This window comes from Rattus norvegicus, chromosome 13, assembly GCF_036323735.1.
Source record: "Rattus norvegicus strain BN/NHsdMcwi chromosome 13, GRCr8, whole genome shotgun sequence".
NCBI classification, from domain to species: domain Eukaryota; kingdom Metazoa; phylum Chordata; class Mammalia; order Rodentia; family Muridae; genus Rattus; species Rattus norvegicus.
The window spans coordinates 94521329-94548545 of NC_086031.1; the positions used below are offsets into that span (position 1 = coordinate 94521329).

Below are 27217 nucleotides of genomic sequence, written 5' to 3' on the forward strand. Positions count from 1 at the left end.
CCCAGCCCCTGAAATGCCCAAAGCAGTTATTCCCCGGCTGATGGGGAAAGGATGTCTTCTAAAGACATGTTTTTAGAATAAGTATGTATTACTTGATTTTAAAAACCATGTGGGACTTTCTGGCTGAGGTGCACTAGGAAGGCGGTCAGCATCCACATTCCCTTCATCTGCAAAGATGAACAAAACAAACCGCCTGTTCTCTCCATCAAGGGAGAGGCCACGGTGAGAGCTGTCTCCCTGAGGAGGCCTTATCTTTCCTGAGGATTGACATGGCATTTTTTTCTTTCTCCAAACTCTTCAGGTAGTAGTGTTACCATCCCTAATCCCAGGGAGGAGAGACTGCATGTGGACTACGCACCTCTCCCGGGCGGTCACAGCCCAGGGCAGGTGAGAAGACATCAACAGAAACCTTTGCCTTCTGCTGGGTCCCAGCTGATCAGAGGCTCAACCTTAAAGAAACAGCTAAAATACAGCCAGAGGTTTTTGTTAGAAAGATCCATGTGACCTACACAGACCACACACTGTACACACCACACACACTACACACACACTCACAAACACACACAACACACACACCCACACACACCCACACACCACACACACACCACATGCACACACACCCACACACCACATGCACATACACCCACACACACATACATATACACACATACACCCCCCCCACATACACCACACATACACACAAACACACCACACACACAGAGTGTTAATGGTTACTTCTCTCTCTCTCACTTTAGTTTTCTTTTTTTTTTCTTACTGTAGCCAGGATGACTTAGTTTTGGTCCTTTTGTTTGTTTGTTTGTTTTGCTTCGGTTTGGTTTGGTTTGGTTTGGTTTTCTAATGAGAGAAAGGCTCTATTAGAGCCAGGATGACATTAAACTCCAGATCTTCCAGCCTCTCTGCCTTCAAGCACTCGCATCACAGGGACTTGGGGTTGGCCTTAACTCAGAGATCTACCTGTCTTGCAGTATGATTTTTTTCTTGGGGGGAAGGGGTGGGGTGCTGTTAAGCTGGAAAAATGGCACTTTTCTAGAATCAAAAGCAGTGGGGGAGGGAAGCTGAGGCAGGAAAATGGCCATTAATTTAAGGCCTCCCTTGGCTACATACAGAGTACCAAACCACCCAGGGCTACACAGCAAAACCCTGTCTCAAACTGCGAAACAATTTCTCTCCCAGGCTCTCAGGAAGTCCTTACCGAAGACCTCACAGAGATGTTCTGGATAGCAGTTTGGACACAGGTAAGAGATGACAGAACAAGCCAGTGTACAACTCCAAAGGTACAGACAATACATGTAGCAGTGTCCAAACCGTGTGCTGACAGACTGTAGGGCCACACAGCTGGGCCCCCATCCCTGACCCCGCACCCCAGAACCCAGGTTCCTAACTTTAAAGGAGTCATAGTAACTGTCTCAGTGTTCCTTTAGCTCTGTTCAGTGACTTAACAGTTGTTGTTGTATGGTTGGCTGACTGGTTTTTTGAGATAGTGTCTCACTATGGGGCTCAAATTGGCCTGAAACTCACTACACAGCCCATGCTTGTCTCGAATTCACAGCAGTTCTCTTGCTTCCGTGATTATGCACTGGGATCATAGACACGAGCTATCACATTACTTAAGTTCTCTTTAAAAATTAAATCGTATCTTATGTGTACAGGTATTTTGTCTGTATGTCTGTCTGCTTAGCACAGATATGTCTGTACAGTACATTTGTGCCTGGTATTCACAGAGGTTAAAAAAAGAAAGAGGTTCTCCTAGAATTGGAGTTACAGATGGCTGTGGGCCTCCATGTTGAACGTGGGTCCTCTGGAAGTGAAGCCAGTGCTCTTAACTGCTGAGCCGTCTCTCTGGCCACATTACTATGGTTTTAAGGTAACTGTGATAACCATTGGACAAAATGGCTTTTTATCACGAACGTCCAACTCCTAACACATGGGCATGTCACATGGCTATTATCACCAACAACACAGAGAGGCCAAGTCTGGCGAGAGACTCTTACGTGGCAAACTGTGCAGTAGAAGCAGGAGCAGCCACAGAAGGGCCACTGGACAGGGTACGCCTAGACGCTGCCTCAGGCTGACACAGTGGCAGTAGCATTCCTCATCTGAGTCTGTTTCACCTCCTCAGATACCAGAAATATTAATTTCCACATATGAATGGATGCACAACCTATATTTTGGGTGTAGGCACGGGGCATGTCAACATAGTAGGAGACAGTAGTTTCTCCAAACCTGGCAAGCTCAGTCTGCACCTCCACTCACCCACACCCTTTTTTTTTTTGTTATCCCCCAACCCCCGGAGCTGAGGACCGAACCCAGAGCCTTGTGCTTGCTAGGCAAGTACTCTACCACTGAACTAAATCTCCAACTCCTTCCCCACACCCATTCTCTACCAGCTTTCTTCCCATCCTGTACCTCTGCCACCCTTCGCTCTATCCCTGCCAACCCCATTCTAGCCGCTGTCCCAGGGGCTAAGGAATGCACTTGGAGGATCACTGCTAGGCTGAAGTCAGGACGTTGGCCCCTTCACCAACGGAAAACACAGGATCTGTACTGTTTCTCAGGCTCCCACAGAGCCATCCACACACACCTCAAGGGAAACTTGAAGCTTACACACCTGAAGCAACTTACACAGAGCCTTAATTACTGCAAAAGTCTTGGCTGAAGGCCTGTGAGGTTCAGGTGTCCGCAGAGCGACTATTTAAACATCAGGTGCACCTATCCTGGATGATGGAGTCTCTCTGTCTCCAAGAGACTCTTCTGGGGACGGCTATCCGTTCTGAGTTAAATTGGTCCGCATCTGTTCTGATTTAGAGGCGCTGTAAATGGATGCTGTCATTTCAAAACCGTTTATATCTTTAAAGGCAGATACCTAAGCAGGGGTGCTAGGACATTTTATCAAACTGGCAAAGGACTTAGGTCTGGATAGCAGAAACAGAGGCCCAGGCAGCAAGTTCTAAGCCTGGCTCCACAGTATCTTACACAGGAGACCTTGGGCAACCGCACTTTTTAGTTCTGAGAGTTGTTCTCCTCACCCTCCTTTCCCTCCCCTGGCAGGCCGAATGCATGCTTGGCAAACACTCTACCATACAGCTACATCCTCAGTCCTGGGCGCAGTTTCTTCATCAGTGTAATTTAGTGGCAACTAACTCTTGCTTTCAGCTTTAAAGGCCTGATTCTGGGCGTCTCCCTACTGCCTCAAGAGATTTACAAAACACCAAACACCGCTGGTAACAGAACACCAGCCTCAGGCCCTGTCGGGCGCCCCGCTCCTCACACAGGAAATCCTCACTCCCTCGTCATCTATAGCAGAGCCCAGGTAGACCAGATCAGGTCCTGGGTAGCAGGGACCAAAATGCCTGGTGAATACAGCTGTGAGTCCCACGTGCACTGGCCCTTTAATGCCTCACTCCGCGCCTGGGGCTCTGGAGGCAGGAAGGGACGCGAGGGCACTCAGACGCGGTCAGAGGCCCAGAGCTGCTCCCTAAGCTCCTTCGAAGCCCCAGTTCTGGGCCGGACGCACTGCCGCCTCCCCGGCACGTTCTCCTCGCCCCTCCGCCGGCCAGAGGCCGAGATCGACGCAGGGGCCGCAACCTGAAGCCCAGACCCTGGTGCCCCAAGAGGGCAACGGAAGCAGCGGTCAGGGGCTTGCGCACGAAGGGCCTCGCTGCATCCGAGCTCTCCATGCGGCCCGCAACCCGCGATCAGCGACAGGTCCCGGGCCGCACACACCCAGCCCCCGCCCTCGGCTCACCTGCTCCGCCGCGGCGCGGGATAGAGTTTACGCCGCGGACGGAGCGCCTCTCCCAGGCTAGCGCCGGCCCCGCCCACTGCCCCGGTTCGTCCGCGCCTCGGACACGCCCCGGTAGGGACCCACCCACTTCTATGGCTCCGCCCCTGTTCCGTCCCTTGGGCGGTGCCAGGTTCCCCAGTGCACTTGCGCCTTCGCCGGTTTACAGAAAAACACTGAGTGCATTAGGTCCAGGCCTTCTCCGTGTCTTGCCCTGAAGATCGCAACGTCATATTGACATTGAAATTTGAAGTCGGGTAGTGTCTTTTCTTAGGGACCCGGTAGCGCCATGGGGACAAGGGGTGGGTATTTGCTTTGTGTTTTCAGGAGCCTCTGCTGCCCCTCCCTCGGGTTTCATGCACTTTAAAATGGAGTCTAAAGTAAGCTAACACAGTGAGCATTCTCCTGATTGATTTTTTTTAGAGTGCTTCGGCGACATGGGGAGCTCTGGGTAAATATGAACCGGGATAAAATTGCATTGAGACCTAGGAATTTGCCTGGGGCGGGGGCGGGAAGGTGTTGTGATTGCAGGATCTGGAGTCTGTGGAGTGAGTTGAAATTGTCAACAATTTGCCATAGTTGTCATTATCTCAGTAGCTTTATTTCTCCTTTAATTACGGTGAAATTCATATAACATAAAATTGTCACTGTAGGGCTGGGAATGTAGTTCAACAGAGGGCTTGCCTCGCATGCAGGAAGCCCTGAGTTCAATACTCAATTCTGGTGTATGCATGGGTACATAATCCTGTCACTAGAAATCCAAGATCATCCTTAGCTACATAGCAAGTTTGAGGCCAGCCTGGGGCACATTAAAACTTGCCTTTAAAAAAAAAATGTGGCTGGGCAGTCAGTGGTAGTGCTTACCTTTAATCCTAGCACTGGGGAGGCAGAAACAGGCAGATCTCTGAGTTCAAGATCAGACTGGTTTACAGAGTAGCTATAGAGAGACCCTGTCTTCAGTACCACCACCCCTGTAAAAAAAAAAAAGTAGACATTTTAATATAAGACAGTTAGTGAATTCAGTGTGTGCAGATCTGGCTTGTATGGTTGTAAAACAGTCCATTGCTCAAGAAATAAAAGGCAACTGTACAATTGAAAAGTTCATTTCCTACCCCTCTCCCTGACCCTGTTAGCCACCAACCTACTCTGTCTCTGTAGACTTAGTTCAATAGCTTGACATTTTTTCTTAACCCATGGGACGGAGGTCTGAAATCTTCCTCTTCTGCCTGTCTATTTCAGTTCCTTACTCTTTCTGGGCCTTGGTTTCCTCATCTGTGAAAGGACAGTGTGAGAACCTTCAGAGGAGCATAGCGAATTAGAGAGAAATGACAGGGCAGAGGCAGCACGGGTGCTCAACAAATGGTAATTGTTTCCCGCCTCTACCTTTCTTCTCCGTTTGAGGTGGTGTGGTTCCATTTATCCTGTTCGACATTGAAATGACAGATCACAGCTCTCCTCAAAGTCTACTGGCCCTCCCCCTGTAGGGGCACCATCTCTTTCTATTCTGTCCAACACAGGTGACTCATATCAATGAGAGCACCAGCGGCCACATACAAGTTGTAGCCAGAAGTTCTGGACCTCGGGGATGCTCACCACACTTGAGAAAGCCCAGTTGTACTGCAATGGGGGCTTCTTTATTGAACAGGACTCACAACTAACACACACAAGCCACTGTCTCAGTTTGTTCAGGCTGTTATAACAAACCACCATAGGCAGGTAGCATAACAATAAAATTTGTTCTGGAGGCTGGGCAGCCCAAGATCAAGACTGTAGCAGGCTTACTGTCTGGAGAGGACTTGAGTTCTGTTGAGGAGTCCATTCTTACCATTTCAATCATCTAAACTGGCCATTCTCAAACTGTTTGGATTTACAAACTTTCCACGTGTGCTAACCAGCTTCCTGGGGCTGAGAGAAAAGGCCTGGGATGATGAACTTTGAAGGAGGACAGTTGTTTTAGATTCATGATATCAGAAGTTTGAGTCCATGGTCACTTGCCCTTGAGCCTATAGTGATACAGACTATCAATGGCCAAGATGTGGGATAGAAGAAACCTGCTCCACTCACGGTGGCCTAGCTGCAAAGAGAGAGGAAGTGGCTGATATTCCAATGTCTCCCTCAAGGTCTTCAGTGACTAGACTTTCTCTCACTAGGCCTCACTTCTACTCAGAACACTTTGACACCAAATGTTTGTTGGGTGTGGGTTTCACACTAACAACCAATTATCTGGCCTTCTAGACACCAGCAATTGTGATAGTGTACACTTGAATTCAGTTCTGACATTAGCTACCTGAAGTGAGGGCAGATCTCACAAACTAAGAACTTGGTCCCCTGAAACTTATCCCTCCTTCAGAGACAATTTCTAGTCTTTGATAATTTCACCTTTTGGGTTCAATTGGGGGGTTCCTCTGGCCTCCTAGGGATTGAATACAGGGTGACCACTACATTACCTCCTGGCTTAATGCAGAGAAGATATGACCTATAGATTCCATAGGATAGAGCTGAGCAGCCAGGTAAGGATGAGCAGTAGGCCTGCCGTGGTCCTGAGCCCATGAACCTCTTTGTCCCTGCACCATGCCCCTGACACAAGCAAACATTTGCCAGCCTGGAAGCTCTCTGGATTATGCAATTCATGGATTTTTTACTTACTCCTAGTGTTAGGGACTAAAAGGCTTCTCATACACAGTGATGTGTCCTACCCAGACTCTAGCTTAGGGCTTCTGAAGGCAGATTAGGTTTTCCTGGAGGCTTCATGCCATAGGCCTAATTGACTAACCCTATCTTCAGCACCTAGATGGTGGGGCTCAATGCCCCAACTCATAAGTAGCCTCCTTCCATAGCTTCTGCTGCGAGAGTTACCCCTTTGTTTCCTGCCCTGACTTCCCTAGATGCCTGTAAGGCAAACAGACCCTCTCCTCTCCACTCATCTTCAGAGTGTTTGCTCGAAACAACAGAAAGGAAACTGAAACTCCTCGCTTATACACAACCGGGACCTTGCCAGTGTGCAGGTAACAGAGCTGTGACATCACGTCAGCATGGCACCCAGTTCTGCCTTCCCGAGTTAGACCTCTATTCTCCAGCTCGAAGGAAGACAGGAGGTAGCTAATGAGTGCAGGTTCCCTCACACAGCAAGGAGCACACACTGAGAGCTGTATGACCAATCTTTGGGCACAAACCCATAGACCCCCAGGAGTGCTTACCACCAGCAATTCCAAGCCAGAAACTCGACGCTGGACGAATTCCATCGATAAGTGCTCCTCCCCCACCACTGCCATATCCTGCAACTCTCAGATCTATAGGGTTGGTGCAACTGTGTTATAAACCACTCTGCCTTTCACTCTCTCTTCCCCATTCTCCAAACAGATAGTTTCATTTTTAACGTAGTTTTGAGTCTAGATAAAGCCCTTCCTATAACTAAGGGAGTTTACAGTCTCAGCAGTGGCAGAGGAGTTTACATTTATTCTCCCACAGACAACATCAATCGACCCTGGACAAAATATCGCAAAAACCTATCACTTTCAAGCAACCTATAACGACCCGAACCAGGAAGGAACAGGAGAGTGTCTGACTCCAAAGGAAGGGAATTGAGGTCTCCTTTACAGCTCTCCTCAGGGAATACAGACTGTCTGCGGCAGCTCATGGGTGAGAAGGTAACACTGGTCACAGCTCTGTTGGCTCCGGGGTCCACAGAAGTAGCTGGAGGCTGCCAGAGCGTCTGGAACACTACAAGAGCCAGGGTTAAAACGAAGCCAGCTGCAGAGGGAAGACCCCTCAAATAGGCTAATAATTCTCTCTCAAATCCGTGGCTGCCCCAACGCGAATCACTACGTTACAAAGAGGAGAATGGTGAGAGAGAGAATTCTTCAGGAAGATGCAGCTGTACTATTTATTGGTACATGGACCAAACCAGAAAGCTTCTGCACGTGTGAAGCAAAACCTCGCATTAAGGAAGGAAATCGAAAAAGACACAGGTTAAGAAGCATAGCAGTCCTCTTAGGATTTGATGAAAAACAGTCTCTCTGTGTGTCTCTCTCTGTCTCTGTCTCTGTCTCTGTCTCTGTCTGTCTCTCTGTCTCTCTGTTTCTCTGTCTCTCTCTACATACACACACACACACACACACACACACACACGGACATAGATCTTAATTTAAAAAACACCATGCATAAACATATTGAAAAATGTCAATCCTTTATCTATAAATCCATTATCATCCCAATTAAATTTTTTGGTGGAAAATGACAAGTCAGTTATAAATGTTGAACAGGCTCTAGGTGTGGTACATACCTTAAGTCTTAAGGAGCCAGGAAATCTGTGGGATGGAGACCAGCCTGGTTTAGCAAGCTTGTTTCAGGCCAGCTAGGGTTGTATAGCGAGACCCTATCTCAAAAAAAAAAAAAAAAAAAAAAAAAAGAAAGAAAAGGAAAGAAAAAGAAAATTTTAACAGAAACATATAGCATCTCAATGGCCAAAATTGTTTTGCAATAGTTGGGAGACTCACAGCCTGGTTGCTAGACATCTGCAAAGCTGTGGTAATCAGGGGCAGTAGATAATTGGGCTAAAGGCTGTTGCTGTAAAATTATAAAAAAAAAAATGCTGTCTTTTATCCCTCACTAAGTCCGGCACCTTGGTGCCCCATGATATCTGTTAGATATCCTCATCTCAGTCAGCAAAGCCTCTCACCCGCTTTGCTCCATCCCATATCACACTGCCGATGGCTGCTCTCTGAGCCTGGCAACAATCTCTCTACCCATCTAGTTCCCAAGCCAGGTTGCCACCATGCCAGACATACACATCCTAATTCCATGACAGCCTAGTATCTCTAGCCGCCACATGCTCTCTTAAACTTAAATCTCCACATGAAAGAACACACAATAACCTCTGATCCTATTGATAAGATACAATTGCCTACCTAGACATACAAAGCCCTGTACACATCCATCCCTTAAGAATATTCATAACAACCTGTAAATGTGCAGAGAGGAATCTAACATCCGCCTCCATATTCTCTCAGTTGCTCCTCTCTCTCCGCTCCAGTCTCCTTCTCCTCTCTAAAACTTTTCTCCCGCCCATCCTTCCTTCTCGTCAATGACAGGCTTTGTTCTATCCTTTGTTCAGTTTTTCTTTGAGTTCCTCCCGGGTGCCTGCCTTCACCTGTATAATGACATCATCCTACAAAAGGCAAGTAAGAGAATAGAGAAATTGTAGAGAGATAGCCAGTTGCTTTTTGCCTAAGAGGCTGAGAATATTTGATAGATAAAAGGAAGTCTTTTTTTTTTTTTTCCGGAGCTGGGGACCGAACCCAGGGCCTTGTGCTTCCTAGGCAAGCGCTCTACCACTGAGCTAAATCCCCAACCCCAGGAAGTCTTTTTTAAAAAAATTAATTTGATTTCACTTTTTGTGCATTAGTATTTTGCCTGCATTTTACCACGTGCATGAAGTGCCTGTGGAGGCCAGCAGAGGGCGTCAGACACTCCCCCCCCCCCCGGAAGTGGAGTTACCGACAATTGTGAGCTGCAGTTTTGGTGCTGAGAATTGAACCCAGGTTCCCGGAAAAAGTAGCCATTGCTCTTAACTGTTAAGCCATCTCTTCGGCCCCAAGGAAGTCTTGACAAATGGTGCTGAAATGATTGGATAAATATATAAGCAAAAGGAATCTTGTTCCTCATCCCATAAATCTAAATGTAAATGTTGACGATATAAAGTACTTAGAAAAAAATACGAATAATCCCATGGCCTTGTGTGCACACACATATAAACAAAAAATGAAGCTCAAACCTTTTCCCTTGATCGTCCTTATGAGGTACCTGTTTATTGATATTTTGAACACCTTCTTCAAAGTCTTTGTCCTATGGGAGTCAACTTCTCCCCTCACTTCACCTCCCCTCTCCTGTTTTTTCTTTTCTCCACTCCTCCCCTCCCTTCTCCACCCTCTCCCGCTTGACCATGTATAGCCTCCAAGCACATGTACCTACAGGTATAGAAGCTTCATTTCCATGTGTGTCTCTTCTAGTCATTGGCAGGGTACTCTGTGACCTAAGACTCTAATATAAAAGAGATGTAGAAACAAGGCCTTGGCACCAATAACTAAGCAGAATAGGACAATCCCATTTATGTGACATTTCACATTGAACATAATCTACGTGAAAGACATTACCACAGCGATCCCTATAGAGACTGACTGCAAGGGATACCCAGAACACAGACAGGATTGTGGTATGACATTACTGGGTTAGGGGGGTCTTCCTTCTTTTTTTATTTCCCACTGTAAATATGTGGTATCTTAAACTTGACCAATAAAAATTTTAAGTCTTCATTTTTTCTTTTTATTTATCTCCTGTTTCTCTCACCCATGCCGTCTAAGGTGAAAGAGTTTTTGTCAAGCTAGGAATCTAGGAAATGTTATTTCATTAACATTGTGTGTGCATGTGCGTGTGTGTGTGTGTGTGTGTGTGTGTGTGTTTCTATGTTTTTCTTTCTTTTCTTTTTTTCTTTTTATTTTTTATTTTTCTCGGAGCTGGGAACCAAACCCAGGGCCTTGTGCTTGCTAGGCAAGCTCTCTACCACTGAGCTAAATCCCCAACCCCCTACGTTTTTCTTTAATCCATCCAGAATGCTCTTGGAGAGGAAAATGCTTGCTCTCAATGACATACAAAAAAAGTCTTATTTTTTTCTTTGAGTTCCTCCCGGGTGCCTGCTTGCTCAGCCTAGGCTGACAGTATAACCCTTGGGAGGGTGTCCATCAGTCCACGAAAATCACTTGTCTCTTCCTGCACTGTCACTTCTTTCTCTATGTGACCTCATTGTGATGGATACAGCTTGAAAGTGGTTCATCTTACAATTCATTATTAAAACAAAGTGTAGACCTCGAGACGCTTGAAAGAAGGCAAGGCAGACGGCAGACGGAAGAATAGGAGAGTGCTTTTACGGGAAAGCAGGCCCTCTTGTGATGCCTGTGAAATACTGTCCCTGGATTATAGGAGCAGTGGGGGAAATGATGAGAGAGTGGCTTTAGTGGGCACCAAAAATAAAGGCCTGGGTCTAGTTGGAAGTCTATGCAGCAGAAGTTGCCCTCTTAGAAGGGTTATCTAAGTGATATATAGGCTTTTGGTACCCACGCTTATCCTCAGGCTAAAAAGCTGTTTCTGGCACAAGGTAACGTCTCACACAAACCGGTTTCAGAATTACCGGGGATGTGTGAATGCTGAGAATGTGAGATAAAACTCACAAAACAATCAACCTATTATATTCTCTGTTTAATCACTGGGGGACGGGCAGGGGGCGGTGCCCGGGGTGGGCGGTGCCCAGTGCCCTTTTGGATTCCTTCTGTTAAAATTGCTGTCTGATTCAACGGGTAACCCCAACGAGGGGAAATCAGTTTCATTTTCCTACTTCCTAATAGTTGGTTCTGAGTAACTTCTGGCCAAAACCCCAGTCTGCCTCAGAAAAGACAAAGATGTGTCACCTGTGAGAACATTAAAGAGAACGAGCTGCAGATTCTTGGGACATTTTGCCAGCAGAGGTGTGAGTGTGTATGGGTTGGTTGGTATTGGCAAGGGTTCTTTGCTTAGCCTAACTTTCATCAGGCTCCTCCTGAGTCGTCTAGAGCCGTTCCTACACTACTTCTTTTTAAGACCCGCTTTTAACAAAGATTGGACCAAGTCACTTAAACAAGAACCTCCCAAAACGTAAAAAGGTCCCATCTCCCCACCTCCGAGGGCTAAGAACAAGAGCTGAGAGACAAGAATTAGAAAAGAAAAAGAAGAGAAAATGAAGTTGGGAGGGGGATGCTGTTAGGTGAGGGGGTGGCAGGAGTAAGGGTGGTGTGGGGCAGGGGGAGCAGGCCTGGTCAAAATACATTGTATACATGTATACAATTATCAAAGAATAAATAAAAATATTTTAATGTAGATTAGATGGATGAATGATAGATTGATAAATAGACGATACACAGGCAGAGAGACAGGCAGGCAGACAGACAGACGGACAGGTAGGCAGGCAGAACAAACAGTAACAGATCCTCCTGGGTCTCGGGCTGAGTTCCTTACATTTTACACACATCCCTCCATCCCTGACTTGCCCCTCCAGGGTACCAGGATGTTCCTGCCAGAGCTAAAGAGTGTTTGCCAGCCTCTGATTTTCCTCACCCGTGCCTGCTCATGGTTTCTGACTTTGCTTGAAAATCATTCTCTCAGTTGCGCTTTTTTTAAAAATTCAAATGTTTTATTTTGTTAACATAAACCACTTTAATATATATTAAAAGAACTATTCCTGTAACTTCATTTATGGCATTTCTGAATGTGCATTTGTATCTGGTCCCTAAATTACTATTCAATTCTGACTCATTTTTCTCCTGTTTATTTATGACTCCACTCTAACCAGCATTCATTCTTTCTGTACTTCATTGGCTTTATTGCCTCCCTCCCTCCCTCCCTCTTCTCCTCCTCTTTCTCCTCTTTTTCCTCCTCCTCCTCCTTCTCCCACTTCCCACTTGCTTAGATTTCAGGGATGCACCACCACACCTGACTATTCTATCTGTTTAACTGTAGTAAAATGCACAGGAAATAAGATTTATCACCGTTTACCCATTCTTAGGCAGTCACCATGACTGTAAGAGCATTCATGGAGTGACACAATTGCCTCTATCCTCTTCTAGAACTTTTTTGAAAGGTTAAAGATTTTAGGACACTTTCAGGGTCACAGAATAATTGAGCATAGAGTACAGAGAATTCCTTGAGTTCCCTGCCCCTGAGGTGGAGAAATGGCTGAATAGTTACAAGCACTCACTGCTCTTTCAGAGAACACAGGTTCAATTGCACCACGGGTGATACAGTATCATGTGGCTTTCCATGAACCATAAACAGTATTGAACCATGTGCACACCTCTTTCTCTTCCCATGTGCTGTACAGCATTGGCTCATGGGATCAGAGCTAATTCGTCTTTGCCTGTTTGCACGCTGGTGCCTTCTTTCTATCATTAACATTTGAGGTCATTGGCAAGAAAAATAAACATCCCGGAACACAAGCACTGCAGCACTGGGCCGATAGAGCTGAGAAGGCTGCTGTCTTAGGGTTTTGCCGCTGTGAACAGACACCATGTCCAAGGCAACTCTTATAAGGATGTGATGAATTAAACTCTCATTTAAATGGGGCTGGCTTACAGGTCAGTCCATTATCATCAAGGTGGGAGCATGGCGGCATCCAGGCAGGCATGGTGCAGGAGGAGCTGAGAGTTCTACATCTTCATCTAAAGGCTGCTAGCCAAATACTGGTTTCCAGGAAGCTAGGATGAGGTTCTGGAAGCCCACACCCACAGTGACACACCTACTCCAACAGGGCCACACCCTCTAATAGTGCCACTCCCTGGGCCAAACATATGCAAACCGTCTCAGCACCGTGTATTAGTATATACTGGTGAAAAAGGAAATGTCTCAGCTGCACAGGGTAGGACAGTGGAAGATTTTGTCATGTTTCTCAGAATGGAGAATCATCTAAACATATAAACTTATTACTGGCATTCTCTCTCTCTCTCTCTCTCTCTCTCTCTCTCTCTCTGTATATGTTTCGATGTGTGAGGGGGGAGCTATAATTGACTTTGGGGTAATCAAAATTCTGAAAAACAAAAACTGGGCAAGGAACTATTTGAAGCCCCGCTTCCCCCCTTTTCCTCCAGACCTTGGCAACCACCATACCACTCTCTACATGATTTTTAGTGATGAGCCTGCTTGTGTCTGGTTCATTTCATTAGCATACTGTGTTCAGGGTTGCTACATGCAGCATGGATTGGAACTTTCTTTTTTCTTTTTTCTTTTTAAGCTGAATAGTCTTCCAATTGTGCGGCTACACTATCCTGCTCACCCACTGGTGGACAGTTGAGTCGCCATGTCTTATACATTGTAATCAACACTGCTGTGAGGGTGCATGAGCTGATATTTGAGAGCGAGCTCTCAACTTTGGCAGTTACATCCTGGGAAATGGAATAGCTGCGCCTTACAGCTTCAGGAGTAGCCATATTGGCTTCCTCAACAGGCAGCAGCTTTCAATTTTTACCCCAAAAGCCATCTTAGTGAATATGAGGTGTTGTCTTTGCTCCTTAAGCTTTAACTAAGACCCGGGTGTCCCTTTCAAATGTTAAACAGGTCCTTGGCCATTCTTTTCTGCAATTCCCTCCCCACTGTGTATGCACGGTTTCTCTCTGACTTAAGCTAACGGGGTAGGCATCCTCAGCCCAGAGGACAGTTTAGCCAGCGGGTGTATGAGCTCTGCACCGGGAGTGTGTGGGTGATTCACACAAATTCCTTGGCTTGTGAGGGATCTGTTCTTTAGTTTCCCCGAAGAGCTGTCCTAAAACTGTGTGAGCCCCCAGAGAATAGCCTTGAGAACTTCGGTCATATGGTCCTCACAGTAGGTCTACAGGTCATATGTTACACGATTATGAATGGAGCTCTAGAGGTCTTTACCTCTCTGACAAATAATGCAGGGGCCCGAGTCTGCGATGCTGGAAGGCGATTCTTGTGAAAACACACACATTACCTCACACAGTAGCGACGAATCCTAAAACCACCAAAGTTCATGAGGCCCGAGCAGCATACATTTTTCTCCTAATCCTGGAAGCGGGTGGCGGTCCAGGACCGCCTTGGGAGAGGCACAACCTGTTTGTCCTTGGGCAGACAGGAAGCAGCTTCTTTGCCGCTAGAGGGCGCCAGCACCCTTTGGTTCAATCTCTACAGAAACACTGGGAGGCGCCCCTTTCCTGTTTAGTTGAGCTTGCTGCTGTTGCGGCTCTCTTTAGGCCTTGACCATTCAAATGGGCGATCCAGTTTGAAACAACGAAGGGAACATTTCTCCCCCAAGGATCTGGGATGACATCCCCAGGAAATCAGGGTCCTTGTGGGTGTAGGAGGCCCCGCTAAGGGACTGAGAGGTCACCTTGCAGGTCACCACCATCAAGAGCTGGGACAGGGGAAGGAAATATACAGCCTTTCCTTACATTTTTGAGTCTTCAAAATCAAAACACCATTTCAGACTAAGTGAAGAGTGTGCTGTTGTCTAGTTGCACTCTCTGTGGTACTTTCTGGAAAGCCAAGCTCTGTGTGGGAGGCCCTGTGCACCCCTTTTCCTGTCTCTCCAGTGTAACCTGCCTCACATATTTGGATCCTGTGACCCTCCTAAGAGTTAAAGAACACCACCCCCAAAGAAATAGCTCCCCCTTCTTATGAGGTCCAGGGTGTGGCCCCACAATCTGCCTGCCCCTGAACATTCTATCTGCTCTTCAGGTAACAGACAAACCACAAGCCGAGAAAGTTTCCATCAGACCTTGTCCTCTGGAGCCATTTCGGTTTTAATATGGTAGTGAGCTGACAGAGTCTTCATTCTCTTGTGTAGTTCTGAGTCCCAGAGATGGGGCACCTTCCGATATCCCTTCTCACTTACTCCTTGCTTTCCAGTAAGGACTCACCGCCTCCCAGCACTGGTGCCCATAGTCACACAGGGGTTCAGACACCAAAAACTCCCTCTTAAAGAAGCAGGGCCGTTGGGAAAAGAAATAAACAGATTGCTAGGTCCTTGCCCTAGTTAGGGCTTCTACTAGGGCTTGCCCTAGTTAGGGTGATGGAACATCACCATTAGATTTTGGGGAGGAAAAGGTTTATTTCATCCTACAAATCTCAGGTCACATGCCACCATGTGTGAAGGGAAGCCGTGACAGGAAACCGGAGGCAGGAGGCAGAGGCTATGGAGGAGTGCTGCTTACTGGCTTGCTCCTCATGACTTGGTCAGCTCTGGTTTATACAACCCAAGATCATCTACCCAGGGGCAGCACTACCCAGAAAGGTCTGGGGCGCCCACATCAATCGTGAATCAAGAAACTATTCCTAAAGGCTTACCCACCAGCCAATCTGCTGGAGGCATTTTCTCAATTGAGGTTACCTCTTCCTGGATTATTGTAACTTGTGTCCGGTTGACAAAACTCTGACTAGTACAGCTTTCTAGTTTGTTCAATGGCATCTGGTGGTGTTGAACCAACTTCTCTTCGTTTGGGATATTGGCAAAAGGATGGAGGCATATTGCAGTAACCCAGATAAGCTGGTGCTATGATAACACAAATCAATTAATATGAATGCAAACTGTGTGCCCAGATTGGGCAGATCTACCACTGCATACCTCTGTTCCCCAGCTAAGACATATAAAGAGCACCGAGGCAACCCACAGAGGTGGGAGTCTGACTGTGGTCGGTTCACCAGGACAGAGGCCTTGGTGCAGCCAGCCCTCTGAACCGTGCTGCAGTTGAACAGCGGTCCCAAATATACCCACATATAGATCCCTGGGACACAGGACTTTGTCACCTGGTGTGTAAAAGAGACTGCACAGGTGTGGTTACGTTAATGTTCTCTGGATAATAAGATGGTCCTGGGAAGGGTGTCCTTGTGAGACAGGTAGTGTCTAGTGGCTGAGAAGGTAAGGGGACAGGTTCTCCTCTAGAATGGATGCCAGCCTGTGAGCAACTTCACTGAAACCCAGCGAGACTGATTCCAAAAATTAGACCTTAGAACTACAAGAGAATGGGTGTACGTTGTCTCAGATCACTGAAACTGGGGTCAGTTACTACAGAAGTGACAAGAAAATAGCAGCACCATCTAGCAGTCTCACCTCTTCACAAGACAGCACATTTATGCACATACACATATATATATATACATTCACATACATTTACACACATACATATACATATATGCAAACATACATACACACATACACATATATACACAGACTCACACAGACAGACACACATATACACATATACAAACATACACAGACATTCATACACATACATATATACATAGAGACATATATGAACATACATATACACATATATGCACATATACATAGACACACACAGACACACATATACAAACATGCATACACACATTCATACACATTTACATACACATACATATACATACACACAGACACATACATATACATACACATACAGAGACACATATGTACATGCATACTTATACACACACATATACACATACACAAACACACATACACATTCACACGCATACATAAATACATACACATATACATACAAACACATACATATATACATACATATACGCATAAGCACATACACACACATACATATACAGAGACAAAGAGAGAGAGAACACTCACTCTACCTGTGGATTCCCTGGCTGCAGATTCAATCATAAACCAAAACACATGAAACAAAAATGTCATCTATACTCAAGTGGGTAGACTTTTTCCTTGTCATTCCCCTTAAGCAATGCAGTGTAGTGATTGTGGACATAGGATTTACATCACGTTAGAAGTTGTCTAGAAGTAACCTGAAGTATTTAGGGGCGTGTGCATAGGGTATGTGCAACAATCCCGCCTTTCTGCATAAGGGACCTGCCTGTTTTTAGGCCATGGTGGCTAAATGAGGAGACAGCATAAAATAAGCAAATTCACGACTGTATAACTACTTTTTCCTGTTTTTTGAGACTGCCAGGCCAGATGTTTCACAGGTAGATCACAGGCGAATTATTCTACCCATGAGAGGTCCCCGTGTGAGCAAACTCATGCACAGAGTAGCTTCTCGTGGCTCAGCGGAACAACCCTTGGATTCTCCAGGGCAGCCATATTGAAAGTGGTAACGGACCTCAGCATCCAGGTATCAGCAGCACCTGTCCTTTGTAGAACACAGGCAAGGCTTGGGTACCATCTTGTACTGTCCCGACTCCAAGCCTGATTTTCTGGCCTTCCTCATGATTCTGTCAAGAGTGGTGGTTCTCAACTTTCCCAATGCCACAACCCTTTAATACAGCTCCTCATGTTGTGCTGACCCCCAAGGGTAATATTTGTTGCTACTTCATAACTGCCATTTTGCTACTGTTTTGAGTAGTAATGTAAATATCTGATATGCAGGGTAGTCTTGGGTGACCCCGATGGGGTTGCGACCCACAGATTGAGAACCACTGGTCAAGATTCTTTCTCGCTTAATCTGTTTGCAACCAAGCCTCAGACTGTAATTCTCCTGCTCGTATGTATCCATCGCCTCATGGCATGGGTCTGGTCTGTCTAGCACTGGAAGGTGAAGCCTGCTTCCTTTGCAGCCAGACAGGGTTGTTCAGTGAGATCCAAGCACAGATGAGTTTCCAGCTACAGCTGCAGAGTATCACAGCCGTTGCAGAGCAGCCGACTTCAGTCTGCCTTAAGAGCCACAGAGGAGGAGACAGGTTCAGATGGTAGCTGAGTTATAGGTGACCATGGAGTTTGCAGGTTGGCTTCAGGAAGGACTGTCTGAGGGGATCAAAGGTGGTTGTCTCCTTGGATACAGGTGAGAAAGGTGATGGGAGTTATCATTCAGAACCCGCTTTCCCCAGGGATAACAGGTTCCTGTTTCCGGTTGGGGATGAGCGGCTTGGTCTCTTGATTTTTCTCTCTTTCCCCCTCCCTCGGGAGCCTGGGCCAAGCTGAGGGAATGATGGGCCTGATGTGAGCCAGGCCTCCACACACATCACTTCCTGGATCTCCTTCGAGGCTCAGAATACTGCCAAGGTGATGACAGATGTGCCTCCTCCGTCCCTGGGTCAGCTTCAGGTGAAGTCATCCATCCCCTCTGCACTCCGTCAGGACCTGTTCCTGGGATTTCTGAGTCATTGGACAGTTTATAACATCACTTCAGGAACCAGAAGTATTGTGGGGATGACTGTGTAAAGGAGGTGCTTAGCCAGTGCCTTCTCGTTGAAAGAGGCTCTTGAGACTGAGCCAAGAGGACCAGCCAGAAAATTCAACAGCACAGAGGGAATTAAAAGGTGGGGGTGGGGGAGGGGTGCAGTTGCTAAGACCTGTCACTACTGCAAAATCCAGTCTTCCTCTTTAACAAGCGCTTCCACACTCTCCAGGGGATGCCACGGGTGAGTGTCCTTACAGCTTGCAACAAAGTGCCACGGGTGAGTGTCCTTACAGCTTGCAACAAAGTGTCACAGTCTTGTACATGGCTTCATTTGGTGGCTGCTATTGGCAGGAAGCTTTCTCTGCCTTCCACTGGGCGGCAGACTTTCCCCTTCATTGCTTATATTTTACCTTTAGATGCCACGGTGGTCTAAATGCCCGTGTAGGCTCCGATATTTGCAGGGAGTGGCACTATTTCAGAAGGATTAGGAGGCGTGGCCTTGTTAGAGGGAGTATGTTGCTGAGAGCAAGCTTGGAGGTTTCAAAGCCTACACCTAACCCAGGCTCTTTCTCTCTCTGCAAAACGCCTATGAATCAGGGTGTGTGTAGCTCTGTTGTGGTAAATATTATTTTGTTTATTTTCCCCCATCTTAGATCATTTAGCTCCCAAATAAAAGACAAAACCTTCATATTTACAGTAAGCCTTAAAGCACTAGAGCTGGGCAACTATCAACCCTCCACGCTATTTTGTCTACTTCCCTGTCAATAACCCAGAGATATCACTTGTCATGTTCTGCCTGGGCCTTTCCTACTCCAACAGGCTGGCCCTCATGGCTCTGTGCTCATGACTCACCTACCCCATGGTGCCTTCTTTCTTTGCCCCCCACCCTGGTCCCTGCCTCAGACCAGGAACCAAAGCTCTGCCTACCTCTCTTCTGCCCAACTAGAGTCTGTAGGCATCTTTTTTTTTTTTTTTTTTTTTGAACTGGGGACCGAACCCAGGGCCTTGCACTTGCTAGGCAAGTGCTCTACCACTGAGCTAAATCCCCAACCCCTGTAGGCATCTTTATAATCAAGAATTTTAAACTAAGGAGCAAGGTTTGCACAACAAAAGCTGACATAGTTGTGAGAATTCACTCACCTTGAGGCAACTGGACCTTGGGATAAAGAATTTTGAGTTACACTATACAGCAACAGATCAAAACCTAAACCTAGCTGTCCCCTGCTTCTCCAGCAACAAGCTGGCCTCCTATCACACTCCTGGCCATGGATAGGACTACGCCTTTGAAATTGTCAGCAAGCAGTTTGTAAGTTTGTAACCTGTAAGCAAACCATAAGAAAGCAATGAAATGTTTTCTTTGCTAAGAGTTGCTTTGGTCATGGTGTCTCTTAACAGTAATGGAACGGTGACTGAGACAGATGGCTTGGGGTACTTTCTAGGACAGAACCCATGGTCGTATGCATTGTAGGCCAGCACTCTGCCATGGAAACTGTCCCATTACTTAAGTCTTAAGGTTAAAACAGCACAGTCTAAAAGTCTCCAGAGGGCTAGGGAGATGGCTCAGTGGGAAAAGTTTCTTGATGCCAAGTCTGATGACCTTAATTCAATCCCTGAGTCATACAGAGGTGAAGGAGAGAACCGACTCCTGTAAGTTGTCTTTTGATTTCCACACATGTGTCATGGTCTGATTACACACACACACACACACACACACACACGCGTGCGCGCACACACTGAATTAATAAATACATTCCCAAGGTTCTGCCAGTGGTTGTGTTCTCTCAGTCGGAGGAGAAGGATCGTCACCAATGAGGGAATGATATGGGAGGCTCAGTGGTCACAGTGAGCTGCTAAGGCAAAAGCTAGAAGATAGGCTTCTGGCAGCCCATTCTCCCTTCCTCAATGTGTGGCCTTTATGTACCTCATGAGGAAGTTTAGTCCCAGAGCATTCACCGTGGGCCTGATCTTACCAGTTAAAAGTTCAAGTACAGGGCTGGAGAGGTAGCTCAGCAGTTGAGAGCACTGGTTGCTCTTCCAAAGGTCCTGAGTTCAATTCCTACATGGTGGCTCACAATCATCTGTAATGGGATTCAATGTCCTCTTCTGGTATTCATGAAGACAGCAACAGTGTACTCACATCCATAAAATAAATAAATAGATCTTTAAAAAAAGTTCAAGTACAGTTCTGATGCTGATACTGTGGTAATAAACTGAAATCATAGCTGATGGGACGCAGCAAGTTCTAGCCAAAGCCTCGTTTTTGCTTAATGCTATGTTCCAGAGTATGTGCTCGTTTAAAAGAGAGCCCTTAACACAGCTCTGGATCGAGGGCCTGGGACACAAAGTAGCACAGAGGGCTAAGGGTTTCCTGAGTGACTTCCCTTGTCCCTCCTGCCTTAAGATCATTGGTGGAGGTCTAGCTCTGTCCCTTCTTGTTTGGGGAGTGACAACATTGCTTTCATAACACAGAGACTTCGTTGTCAGCCTCTGTAGAATGCAAGAATAATTGAAACATTGTTTCTTCTCTTCCCCAAAGCTAGACTCTCATCAGACAGATAGAGATAACGTATCCACTACTACCTTACCTCAGGCGGTCCACCCTAACAATCAGATTGTTATTGTTGTTGAATGGATGGATGTAAGGGTTAGGAATAAGAAGATAGCTACTTTCTGAAGTTGTATATTATGATTAGTGTTGTTGTTGTTGTGTGTTGTATATATGTGTACCAACTTACTTGTTTCCCTTGTGAGGCATGAACGGAGGTCAGAGGTCAATACTGGTGCCTGCCTCAACTGGTCTCTGTGTTATTTTCTGGAACATTCTTTCACGGAACCTGGAGCCCATCATTTTAACAACACAGACTGGTCATTGAATACCTGGGAACCTGCTGGGATCTGTGGTCTCTGCCCAGCCCTCAGTGCTAGGGCCATAGCTGCACGCTGCATGCTGCATGCTTAGCTGTTACTGGATGCTGGGAATCCAGACTCAAGTCCTCAGGCCTGTGTACTGGGTACTTCACCATCGGCTCACCTGTCTCTCTTCCTTTGTTTACCTTCATGCCTAGAAATGACACACTATGGGGATATCGGGACAATATGTCTTGACAATGTAATATCATGTGAACTTTATTCAACATGATGGTGAGTATCAGTTGGAAGCCTGAAAGGATATTGGAGATAAACCTCTGGGTACAGCTAGGAGGGATTTTTCCCAGTTAGGTTGACTGAAATGGGAAGACTTACCCTAAATGTGGGGGACACCATTCCATGAACTGGGGTCCTGGACAAAACAGAAAGGGGAGCTGAGCCAACAGTCAACTCTGGCTCCTGAGTGTGGCTGCAAGTTGGATGCCTTACCCGCCTCCCCTGGCTGCCCTGGCTCCCTTCAAATCGGGAGCCCAGATAAGCCTTTCCCTAAGCTGATTTGGTTAGGTGTTTTGTTAGGAAAGTAGCTAGGAGGCACGGATGACTTGTTTCATGGGATTTGAACTCCCAAAGCTAGCAACGGACAGTTTGAACCAATCACCATTTGGTTTCCTCCAAGACTGGTTTCGTCCAAGATGCCCTCTCCTGAGTGACCTTGTGTTGTTTGTGTGTGCTATGAGGTGACCTCAGCCCTTCCTGCATTCCAGGAAACAGGATGTAGTTGCTCTCCAATAATCTATAAAGTACCAAAATTACCTACTCGGCCTTCTGAAAACCATAGCGAGCTGCTGAATACAACCGCAGCAGGCAGACACGGTCACGTTTGCTCATGTCCTGCTTTGGAACTAACAAAACATCCCTTTCAGTTCTGGGCTTCCTTTCCCTCCCCGAAGGAATTTGCTATTGTTTGTAAATATAGTATGCCCCTGATATGGGCTTTATCTAACCATATTTCAAGCTTAGACTTTTCTAAACATTCCTATCGCAGTAGAGTTCACACACGATAAAGTGCACTTTTAAGTATACAGTTCAATGATTTCCATCAAGTATATATATGCCTGTGTAAACACCATTGAGCTCAAGATAGTGTGTTTCTCATACTTCTCATGAGTCCCCTCCCCTCCCCTTCTCTTCCCTCCCCTTGACCCCCCCTTCCCCCAACCCTCTTTTCCCTCTTGGCTATCAACTCCTCCATCGACCCTCAGTTCCAGGCAAGTACAGTCTTCATTCTGCCCTTCTTTAATGACTCTCTAGTCATTTAATTTCTTTTTAGATTTGTTTTTATGAATATGAATGAATACACTATTACTGTCTCCAGACACACCAGAAGAGGGCATCAGATCCCATTACAGATGGCTGTGAGCCACCATGCGGTTGTTGGGAATTGAACTCAGGACCTCTGGAAGAGCAGTCAGTGCTCTTAACCACTGAGCCACCTCTCCAGCCCCCGTGACTTCAATTTTAATGAGAATTTACTGCAACAATAAAGATGGGGTTCTACATGCTTCCACTTGAAACACTGCAAAGTCCACAAGCAACACATTTTGTTTGATCGAGAAAGGCTCTCCTGTAGCCTGAACGTTGCTGGCCTCGAACATGCTATGTAGTAGAGGTTACCTGGGATTTCTGATCTCCCTGCCTCCACCTCTGAGGGCTGGAATTATAGAACTGTACAACCATGCCTGACTACAGGATGATTTGAATAGGAACCAAGACAGCAAGCTGTCCGTTACTCAATTTAAGACACACGGTGCTTATCTCTTTGCAGATTCTCACTAGTGGGATCAATTATTTTGTTTTTGTCAGAGTCGGCAGTTCAGAACCGTCCTGTTCCCTTGACTCACAAGGGACATCTGCCTGAGCCCTTTGGATACCCCGCAGGTCTGTTAGATTTAAGAACCCTGCAATGGGTGCCAAGATATGTACCAGGCGCAGCCACGTTGAGGATTCTGGCTCTTTTCACACCCATTCTGCAGACAGAAAAGGGCCGCAGCAGACAGAATTTGGAGATGAGTTCATTGGTCTGCAGCTAACATGTTTCCATAGGGAAAAGCAAGCTTGGAGCACCCAAAGAAGTGTGCTGCTGTGCCCTTCCCTCCTAGAAGTTTTCAATTTCTTTGAATTTTCTTACCTGGTCATTTTCAACTAAATCTCTGGGTTGTGGAAAAATAAAGATCCTCTCATTTGAATGGAGGAAGCCTCCTCATGGGCACATGTAAATCCTGGTTAGAAATGTTTGAATAGCCAGATGGTAGAAACCAGGACTCCAGCATTTCCTGATAAACACAGGCGGTCTGCTGCGGCCAGAGACGGTTTCTAATTTGGACACTCTAATTTGGGGTGGCAAGGGCACTTGGGTACAACTTTGTATCTACTGGTCGTCTAACCCCTAAGAGAGAGGAGGTGGGGGGGCCGCGGGGGGGGGGGGGAGAATCTCCAAGTTCTGGTCCAGGATGCCGCGCCTGGTCAGAGAGCTTAAACGTTGAATGTTTTCAGTAGCTCGGGTTGTCATTTTCCCCTATGACACTGGTGTGGATTTCCCCAGCGTCACCTCCCAAAGAGGCAGGCAGGGACGTGGTGACCCCTGCGGTCTTTCTGTTAGAAAGGCTACAGATATGCAGCAAAGACAAAGAAGGGTAAGGGTGGGCCAGCAGTAAGTACAGAACAACCCAGATCGGAATCGAAGAGCCCGAGTGCTCATTTCTAAAATGGTAAACCCAAAAGGGTTGGCCCTGAGCTTATGCAACGTCCCTCCGCAGTGTGCCAGCATTTTGAGAGGCTCAGAGCTGTGCCAGCAGTTTGAGGCTCAGAGCGCAGGAGAGGTGAAGTGACTTTTGTTCTTCCCTCTGTAACTAAAGCTGGCCACACCCTCTGGCATCAGACTGAGTAGGAAAAAGGCCTCAGGGTGTCCTGTGCTGGGGACACCAGGTGACTGTACAGAGTCCATGCCAGGCAGGAGATTCCAGCAGGTGCAGGGCTGACGAAATGCCGACTTGCTGAAATGCGCAAGCGTGGAGGGTTTTCCTGCCTGGGCGGAGCCTCCAGGTGAGTCACCCCTCCCTAGGCGGGGTGAGGGAGCTGCGGGTTCTCCCCCACTCCTGAGGTCTCGGCTGCTCTTCTGCTGCCGCTAGGATAGCTGACTAACTGTACCGGGAACCCTACCACCCCTTGCTTTTATTCTTACAGATTCCAGATCTAAAAATAAGGGTCAAATGGCAAACAGACGGTGCTCTTCGACAACACTAGCAACTATTATGTACTAAACCAAGCCACTAATCAAGGATTTTAAAACCAAAACACAAGGGGGTGGGGTGTAGTCCAGCGTCGTAGCTACAGAGCTTCTCCACGCGTAGTCCTTTTGCTGGCCGAGAAATGATATGCCTTCAAACAGATCTTCAGACAGATTCAAAAATTACTCTCAAATTGTTACTCACATATCATTCGCGCCACCTCACGTTGGGTGGGGATAAAGGAGGCACTAATAACAAAACACGCTCATGTTTATTTTGCTCTCACAGACGTCTTGTCTTCTCTCTTCCTGCAGGTCACTGAGCTGGAGGGCCTTTAGGCGAAAGGCATCTGCCTTTGGGGACTTGTATGAATCTTAAGGTCAGTGTGGGCATGTGAATCGTCACCGACGGGGCCTGGCCCGCAGATGTCTTGCTGACTTAGTTGGTGGGGATAGCTTCTGATGACTCCCTAGGGAAAGCATGGTCATCTCCAGGGCATGTAGCAACGCAGCTTTTGTTGACTAGGGATTTTTTTTAGGTCATTCTGAAGGTGAAGTTTTCCTTTGACCTCTTACAGTCACAAGATATAGACACCTCTTAGTTGACATTATAGCAGGACGCTCTGGTGTCTCGGGGAACTCAAGGGCTCAAGGCACTAACGTAGGCAAGGCGTTTGGGCTCAGGACAAACACACACATGTCGAAGGCACATCACATTTCTCGATCTGTGGACAAGGACTCCTGCGACCCAGCAGGAGTGGGCAAGGGTCTGCCTTGCTCAATCAAACAGGCTGTAAGGCACTTGGAAACCAGAAACCCATCCTTTTATGTATAAGAATTGAATGTGTGACCTAGAAAACTTAATAAATGGCAGATTGATTGATTGATGCTGCCAACACCCATTCAGTAGGCCAATGTAAGTGACAATCTGACTAAAAGACAAGTGTACTCTAAAACTAAACCAGACTATAATACTAGTTAAGGGATTGGCAAACAGAGGTGAGTAGCTTCTAAGCCCAGAAACCACAGGGGAAAATATCAAGGAAGCATTGAATGTGTCTGACGTTATTGAGCTTGCTCCTTAAAAAGGAAATAAAATAAAATAAGATAAAATAAAATAAAATAAAATAAAATGTATGTATCTGTTTCTGTGTGTGCAGATGCACATGTGTGCAGGAACCTGAATAAGCCAGGAGAGGGCGCTGCATCACTTGGAGCTGGAGTTAGAGATGGCTGTAAGCAGCCCAGTGTAAGTGCTGAGAACTGAACTCTGGTCTTCTGGAAAATCTGCAAGGGGTCTTATCCACTGAGCCATCTCTCTAGGCCCTGGAAGTGTCTTTAAACACTGTATTCATACTATCTAAAGCATCTTTCAATGTGAAGATGGTACTGTTTTCTCTCTCTTTTTCTGTCTCTCTGTCTCTTTCTCTCCCCCCTTTCCCCCCTACCACCACACACAGAGGGTTTGATTTAATCTACAGCCTTGAAGATGCTAGGCAAGCAGTCTCCTACTGGGCTACCCCTCAGTCCTCTTCTTTAAAAGCATGGTGATTTTAGGAAACTTGCCAGATTATACAGGAAATGGTAGAGCCCTCATGCTCCCTCAAACCATGGGTTCCCCAAACCCAGCTCTTACCCTCCGTGCCTCTCCTCTCTCCTGTTTACAAACTTAGGTTAAGAGAGAGGTAGTATGCTTAGTGGCGATGGTGCATACATTTATGCTCAGCACTGGGGAGGCAGGGGCAGGAGAATCACTGAGTTCAAGGCCAGCCTGGTCCAGGATGCCAAGGTTACACAGAGAAAACCCCCGTCTTGAAAAACCAAAGGAACAAAGCAAAATAAAAACCCCAATGTAATGGTAATTGTTAATTTGCTCTAAACAACCCGGCGAGTATGTGCTTGTCTCCTCTACACCTGCCCAAAAGTTTTGGATTCACGAATGAAAAACACACACATATACACACACATATACATACACACACACACACACACACACACACACACACACACACACACACATGCATGCACACACTCACAGACTTATTTTTAATATGCCCTAAATAGCTTAATGGTTGGGCACTTCCAAACCTCCCCATAGCTAACACACTCTCCCCTCTGATATTCCAGAATTACAACTAACAGTTATATTTCATCTTTGCTACCCCAAACCTAGTTGGGGGAGTGGTCCCTGAGGTTGCCCCATTTCCCTGATTCTTACATGGCTGGTCCTCTGTCTTCTGAAGCTTTGCATCCTATTCCTTCCTTAGCATAGATAGAACCTCTTCTCTCCGTGGTTCCCTGCCTGGGAAATCTAAAGTCCTGACCCTGTCTCCCTGCCCAGCCATTAGCCAGCAACTTTATTTACCAGTTAGAACCAGCTGGGAGTAGGGACCTTCAGCTTCTCACGTGTAGATGTGCAGATTCTCGTGTAATTTGGGGACCCAATTAGCAGAACATAAGCAATAGACCAAACCCACAACACCCCAACATGTTTAACAAAAAAGGAGGGATCCACACACTTCTCCATGCAGATGACACTGGGCTTGATCCTTAACACTGTAATAATAATAAAACTAAGGAAAT

General features: G+C 46.6%; 1 protein-coding gene and 1 long non-coding RNA gene across 11 annotated transcripts in view; one reads left to right on the forward strand and one right to left on the reverse strand.

The window, feature by feature from the left end:
- The window catches only part of Psen2 (presenilin 2), a 28969-nt gene extending 21878 nt beyond the window's left edge, over positions 1–7091 (reverse strand). For 2 of the 10 annotated variants that reach the window (XM_063272634.1, XM_006250408.4), the window contains exon 1: positions 3767–3854. The gene's annotated coding sequence lies outside the window, so the exon portion shown is untranslated. Of the gene's footprint in view, positions 1–358; positions 2375–3766; positions 3855–4666; positions 4774–6999 lie in introns of those variants that run through there. The other 8 variants (XM_063272632.1, XM_063272631.1, XM_063272635.1 and 5 more) reach the window with 8 other exon arrangements.
- A 16737-nt stretch (positions 7092–23828) lies between these two features.
- On the forward strand, positions 23829–26790 carry LOC102553289 (uncharacterized). The gene is made up of 3 exons (XR_359162.3): positions 23829–24450; positions 24950–25014; positions 25795–26790. It is a non-coding gene; the product is annotated as an uncharacterized LOC102553289 (long non-coding RNA).
- Positions 26791–27217: the final 427 nt, after the last annotated feature.